Here is a 7,499-nt window from a genome sequence, read left to right on the forward strand (position 1 = left end):
GCAGGCAGGGATTGTGGCTGACTATGGTGGGGCCGATGGCCGATCACGCCGACGACTGTCGGGAGCCCATTGGCAGTACCTCCTGTAGGCTGCTGGGTGGCAGCTCCTGATGGGCAGCTGAGGCACCGAGGCGAGCACGCTGGCCTCTGCCGACAGGGTGTAGAACCGGAGGCGCAGGTGTGCCAATTGAGGATGGTGGAGATATTGTTCGTGTCTTGCAGTGTCGGTGACGAATGATGGCGTAAGTCTGATCCGCCATGTGTAATCGAACCTTGAGTGTGTCAGTGTGTCAGTGATGTGAGACAGTAGATGAAGCTGCAGATCCAAAGGCATTTTAACCAGCCATCAAATATTTGTGCAAGGTGAATGGTGAGAGGAGCAAGTCGCTGATGAGGTCCATATGTGTGTGGAAATGGCTCACCAGGCAGACAAAACTGGCGCCATCGTCGGAAATGCTGTGGATGTGCAGGAGGTGGTCCAGTAAGGTGAACCAAGTTTTTGGGTTTTCTTTTTGCAATGCAGGTAACTTGAGGAACATGTCTGGCTAGGCGGTAGTGGTAAGCGGTGCATTGCCCGAGGTCAGGGTGAGGCAGTGGCCGCAAGCAGCACACAATAAGGAGTGGGTGGAGGAGGCAACATGCATATAAGCCGGCAAGGTGTGTCCAGTCAGCAAGCCTGAGGAGGAGCGCAACGCATGTGTAACGGACGGTGCCGTAGCAACAGTGGGCGGATGGCGGTCGTGGTGAAGCTGCGGGGCGGCGGACCTGGTAACTGGCGCAGGTGGAATGGCTGGCGCCGTTATGAAAGCGAGTGGAAGGCGGTCGTGGTGCTACCATGGTGCGACGGTCGTGGAAACCAGCGTGGTCGAGGCGACCAGTGGCGCCGAAACGGCGTGCGGGGAGGGGGGGGGGGGGGGGCGTTGCAACACTATGTAAATGAGAATGTGCTACCCCATGTACAGAAATGTTCGATTCACAGTCCGGGAAATTTGCTGGCACTTCAAGCCATTCGAAAGGTAACAATGTACATGGAGGTTAAACCACAATGTCTTTTTCTGGAAGGTCCTACAAGTTATTGTTAGGTGGTGGCTGTTGTTGTGTTGCCACGCTAGGCGGCGGCCATGTTGAGCCAGGTAAGTTTAGGTGGCCGCTGGCGTGGCTGGGCGTAAATACCTGTTCACTTTTAACCAGGTTTGAAGGAGGAACGCTTGTCCACTCATGGTCGCAAGCGGCAGAGTTGACATGGCCTGTTACACTTGCACCGCAAATCACAGGTAGATCCATTGTGGCGCAAACAATGCAGCGGCACAAGATGGGAGTGAATGACGAAAACAAGCACAAATAACGCTGAATGAGACGTCGACGGTGTGGGGATCACCACTGTGGTTATCACAGAAGATTAGTTGAGAGATAACACACTTAATATTGAATACACATTTATTGGTCATTCGTACATATAACAAAGAATGGCTGTTACGCATCTGTGTGCCCAAATGTTCACACAAGAACATACTACTCCAAAGAAGGAAGGTGCCAAATATGGGGCACTCTGAGCCAGAGATGCCACAAGTGCATACCTTTTATAAAACTACAACTTCTGTCCAATTCCACTGACAATGTAAGGTTCCATACATGTTACAGTACTTATTTTTGAGTATGAGGAATACATGTAACAGAATCGTAATCAAGATGAAATGCACATAATGGTTGCCAGTACAACAGTTCTCCAGTTTATACAATTCAGTCTTCCTTTTTTAAACATTGTGAACAAATAACACTTGCATGTTCCAAACGGAGATATTTACTACATTTGCAGCAGCTATACCTGGTAGGTCCGTTCTTTTTCCTGTCACAGTACGCACAATGCCTTCTCTATTTGTTAGCATGTTCAGTGGGCCTTGCATTTGCTTAAGTTTGAAAAATTTCACAAAGTCTTGAAGGCCGTTCACACTCACACGTGCTCTGAAAAGAGATGATAAGACAACTGCCACAGAAAATCTCCTTCTCAAGTGTTGCTGTATGGGTTTCTTGCAGCATGAATCACTTGAGAATTGAGAATTGATACCTCCAACATTCAGCAGGAATTAAAATATGACCACAGGCCATCAGCGAGCTTTGTGCAAGTGCAGACTGCACACAACTTGTCCCAAAAGCTTAAACCTCCTTTCATCTTGTTGTACATAACAACTATTTCTGCTTTGCCCATCTCTTCATCAACAATGTCATCATGCTGAAGACTGGATACAAGTACAACATTATTGCTGTTCTTAGGAATATTAGAGTACAAGAGTTTTTGAAGGCAAATAAACTTGAGTGCATTTGACACTTACTCTGCTTCATGAATTCAAGAAGCAAATCCCTTTTTTTTCGTACAGTTCCTAGTAAAGTTAGCTCAAAATCATTTTTCAGTGGTTCAAACAAATGAAGACCTATTAACAAGATATCCACTGTTGTATTCTGGCCAGTTCCTTTGATAGAGATTCTCAGTCTCTGAACTAGTTGGAGTATTACCTGTGATGATAGAGACACTCAGTCTTTGAACTACAGTAGCTGGAGTATTACTTGTATAAAATAGCTATATCCATAGTATAACACATCCTGGCATCGCAAAGGTTTAATATTTTTATTCCTTATTTGTTAGCTTTCTGGATATATACTGTCTAAACTGACAATTACCTTGAAATACTTCTAACTTATCATCGACTGTGAGATATGTGGAGAGAATATCTGCTGTTTTGCAATTTTCCACAAACGTGTCAAAAATGTTTCTTATTGGAGCTAACTTGTTACCTGTTAAATTGTCATCAAAAGGGCAGATATCTGAGAAGGAAGCCAAATCTAGACAGCCTCAAAATTTCTACTTCTGTGGCACCAGTCTTCCACAGATCGTCTACGTTTAGATGGCTAGCCTTCATCATTCCAGCCAAATATTCTTTCAACAACAGATGTTTTAATTCAGGACAACTTGAATAATGATTAATACATTTCTCATTTGTTTTTGAATACCTTCATTATGAAATTCATTACCATTATTTGTTTGTAAATTTCATGAACGTGGTTGCTTTAAAATATTTTCAAAAGTTTCTGAAATATTTTTTCTAGTTTTATCATCAATTGAAATAGCACAAGCATATTTTGAATAACATCTGTTCTGTATTGGTGCAACGTGCCACAGGGGCACAGCAGCGACCGGACGCTCGCTGCAGGTAAGAATTTTCTCTGCCCACTCGTCCACACAATACATGGTCGAACTGGCCAGGGCAGGGGAGACAGTCCATGACCGCCAAGCAGCATGCACGCATGTGTAACTGTGTTTCGCAATGTGATGTCCAAATACAGTCCATTTTAACCAACCATGTACTTTCATTTTCAATCGCCTTTCCTTTGCAACGAGTGATATGCATTCATTTGGACTGTGGAAAGAGCAAAGCAGCGCAGAATTAACCACGCGTTTTGCAGCTGTCTACATTTTGGCCCTCCGGGCCGGATGTATCTATTCGAACATTTTCCAGCACAAAAGTTACGTGCTTTGATTTGCACGTACCGCGGATTTCGAGTATCTGGTTATCTTGGCTTTCTGTGCGATTTTCTGAGATCACCATATGCTCTGCATGTCTCTCAAGCATCAGCCGTGACAGACGTCCGCGCTAGAGCTCTCCAAGGTACAAATGCCACGAGAATCGAGTTGTGAAGTTCACCTCAAGCCAGCAGACGCCGCAACACCGCCAAGCAGTTCCGGCAACATGACACCAGTGCATCAGTGAGCGCCGTCCGTCGCCGTCTCCAGCAGCAGCTGCAGTCCAGGTAATGTCGTCCTGCTCTGTGAGCAGCCTGGCTCTATTTCCTTAATCTATTATCCTTTGTGCTAATCTTCTGAAGCATTGACCCTGTCGAGAAACGAAATTTCGTTATGAAAAGAGTAGTAATCAAGTCAAGAGTGACTAGATTCTCCACATTTGTTAATAGCTGTGAAGAAGGATCCAATCTCAACGACATCCGAGTAAGGCAATTACTACTAAATACAAGCAAAGATGAATGCAACGACATCCAAACTCATTTAGAGGTTAACGATGTAGAAGAATCTCACGATGAAGACAGGGAGTCGTTTGAAGACTTGTGCTTACATTTAGAATCAAAGATAGCGACACTGCTCCAATCAAATGTTGTCTTACCACCTAAGTCTGCAAGTTCATGCAGTGCACGTGAAATAAAGCTCCTAGCAATTTCATTACCAAAATTCAATGGTAACATAGCAGAATCCATGCATTTCTTTGACGCATTTAGTCACTAGTTATTAGCAATGAAACCATAACTGGTGTCCAGCGATATTATTATTTATTGTCATGTGTGTCTGGTGAACCTCGCAAGCTGGTTGAAAACTTACTGGTTACAGAAAGTAACTTTAAGATTGCATGGGATTTGATCGTCCAAAGGTATAACAATCCCAAGTTAATTGTTGATTTGCATGTAAAAAGAACTTCTGAATCTGCCCACCGTAAAAGTTGAATCTGCTAAGAACTTACAGATGTTAATTAATCACCTAATGAGAACTCTGAACGCGGCTGAGGTAATTCACGTCGGCGTTCCGTTGCAAGAAATATTGCTCTAGCACATTTTGTTGGATCACGTAAGTGTGACTCTGAGGAAACAGTGGGAATGTAAAACAGCTGACACCACACTTCCTCGTCTGAAAGATTTGGTGGCATATCTAAAAATCAGCTGTCAGATGTTAGAGCTCATTCACCCAGACAAAATGCTGCCCCCAGTTCCAGCAGCCGGCCGCCAAGCATATTAAGGCAGAAGGGAACAGTTCTCGACGTACATTTTTAGCGACTGCTCCTGACTGTCCGTTCTGCAACTCAACGCATAAGCTAAGTAGTTGTTCAAAGTTCAAAGAGAGCGACACTGCTAGCAGAATAGACTTCGTGAACAGACGAAAACTTTGTTTCAACTGTCAGGACTCGAATCGTAGGCAGGAGAAATGTCGTGCTGGCAACTGCCGAGTTTGTAACAAGCACCACAACACATTATTGCACAAAGAACAAGCCAGTAATAGTGACAGTAGACACCAAGAAACGGATGTACAAGAAGAGCAAACATACTGTACAGTGAAAGGATACCACCAACGTGCAGAAGTATTATTATCTACTGCACTTGTAAAAATCGCCGACAAAAATGGGGAGGTGTACAAATGCAGAGCACTTCTTGACAGTGCATCACAAATGAACTTTATGTCTAGGAGCTTAGCAGATCAGGTGGGAATACAGCTGAGTCGCCATTCGATACCAATAGTAGCATCAGCGATGTTCAAACGGTAGAATCGTGGCATGTTTGCAGTGTGTACATGTCCTCAAGAATTGCTGATTATGTCACATATGCTGTCTGTGCATTATTACCACGTATAACAGGACCACTGCCAACTGTATCTCTTGAAACCTCCACCTGGCAGCTTCCTAAGCAGGTAAGGTTAGCAGACCCATCATTTAACAAACCTGATGAGATTGATCTTCTGCTTGGAGCATCGATCTCTTATGATGCATTGCGGCCTGGTCAAATGAAAAGAGATAACCACCCAACCTTACAGAAAACATCATTTGCTTGGATTGTGTCAGGAAAGAAACCTCCTCACTCAGTTAAGTCCCATGCTCGAGGAGTACTGTCATGCCTTGTAAGCAATACCAACCTTAACATTCAGGTCCAAGGGTTCTGGCAGCAACAAAAAAATGAAGTCTGTTTCTGTGCACAAAAGAGAAGAAAGTGAAGAAAAGAATGATGGTGAGGATAACGAGGATGTTGACGGAGAAAACGAAAACTCGGGGGATGAAACAGTTCCATTGCTGGATCAACGCCTGGAAATATCAGGTGCAATAGAGAGAATGGAGGTGGAAAGATTCACAGAAGAATTCAATGGGCCTAAAGAAACGAAGGCAATTGAAATACCAAAAGGTAAAGGATCTCCCCTAGGTGAAATACCAAGAACTGAGGCATTTATCAAGAAATTCAAGGCTGATGCTCTAAAGCAGCTTGACAGAGTTCTGTTCAGCACAGCTGGGAAGGTCACTCTTATAAGAAACAACATATGGTAATTCTGCGTGTTTGACGTAGACAAAGGGACAGACCTGTATGAAAAAAAGAAATAAATTCTGTGCAAGATGGAAGTGAGTGTATTGAAAACTATTTGCAGTGTTTTAGACATCGAGAAAAAAGGAAAACGTGATGAACTTGTAGAGAGAATTGTAACATTTTTGTTAGAACCCAAAAGCTTTGGAGCGCTTGTTCCTGACAGCAGATCAAACTGCTCTACAACCCAAAAGGCCAACAACAAGAGATATTCAGAATCGGAAAATGAAACAGAGAAACGAACACCACGTTCAAAGGGGGCTAAAGCGCATAGAAAAATCTTAAGGGAAGATTCATCGGATGGCGAAGACAACATGGACAAAGACAGAAAGGACCTTTCGAATTCAGAAAATAAGGCAGCAGACAAAGAAGATGAAAGTGATAAGGAAGGTGAGGAAGATGAACCTGATGAAGAAGATACCAGTGGTGATTCAGAATCCAATTCAGAATCAAAGAAAGGTCATAGAAGCCAATCTAAAAAAACATCCAAGAAAGCTAATGCTAAGAAGACTACAAACAGAGAGCCTGAGAAGAAATCTTCAGCTAAAAAACGGAAATCCTCTAGTAAGAGTGATGACAAGTCATCATCTGAAGACAAACCCCTCTCAAAAAGACAAAGGCACCACCTACAGATGAAGAAACGAAGTTGTATGCAAAGAAATTTTGGAAGGAGCTAATCTCGAAGTAATAACAATGAAGACTGTTTGTAAACAAGTATATGCCAATTATCCACATTTTGACCTGGCACACAAGAAGGGTTTCATTAAAGTAACAGTAAAATCATTAATATCTACGATGAAGAATACGCTGCTGCAAGTTTTAGTGATTATCGTACATGCACTTCACATGCATCTTGCAGAATAATATGCAATCGTAAATAAAAATGACCACATCAAGAGAATGTTGTTTGACTTAATTTTTGGTTTATAAAACAACAAGAAATAATCTCTTGCAGTGGGAAAAACCAAAAAAATTTAATCGAAACATAATAGGAATGAGTCCAAATGTCTACTGAAGTGTGCATGTTTGCTTCAGTGTTTCAACATTCTACATTAACAGAACTGTATATCTCTAAGAGCAGTTTTAAATTATCTTTATTAGTGAAAGTTTTTCATTTTACTGATAAATTTTAGAAGCTTATTATTTACATAATATTCCAGAGAAATTATAACTTGTCAGTTTCTTCAAACTTTGACGTTCCACACTTAATGTGAGATAAACAATCTTAGATGGCAAGCCACCGAGAGGCATAGTGGAAACCTAACAGCAGAACTTCACACAGCATCGAAGGCAGTCATTCGTATGGTGCAACAGCAAGATTATTACAAGGAAATTGAAGAATTACAACATGGCTGACCAATCCCCAGGAAAAGCATACTG

General features: G+C 42.6%; 1 pseudogene; it reads left to right on the forward strand.

The window, feature by feature from the left end:
* Positions 1-6,151: 6,151 nt before the first annotated feature.
* On the forward strand, positions 6,152-6,983 carry LOC124775211 (annotated as a pseudogene).
* Positions 6,984-7,499: the final 516 nt, after the last annotated feature.

The sequence above is a fragment of the Schistocerca piceifrons genome, chromosome 2 (assembly GCF_021461385.2).
Source record: "Schistocerca piceifrons isolate TAMUIC-IGC-003096 chromosome 2, iqSchPice1.1, whole genome shotgun sequence".
Lineage (NCBI taxonomy): Eukaryota > Metazoa > Arthropoda > Insecta > Orthoptera > Acrididae > Schistocerca > Schistocerca piceifrons.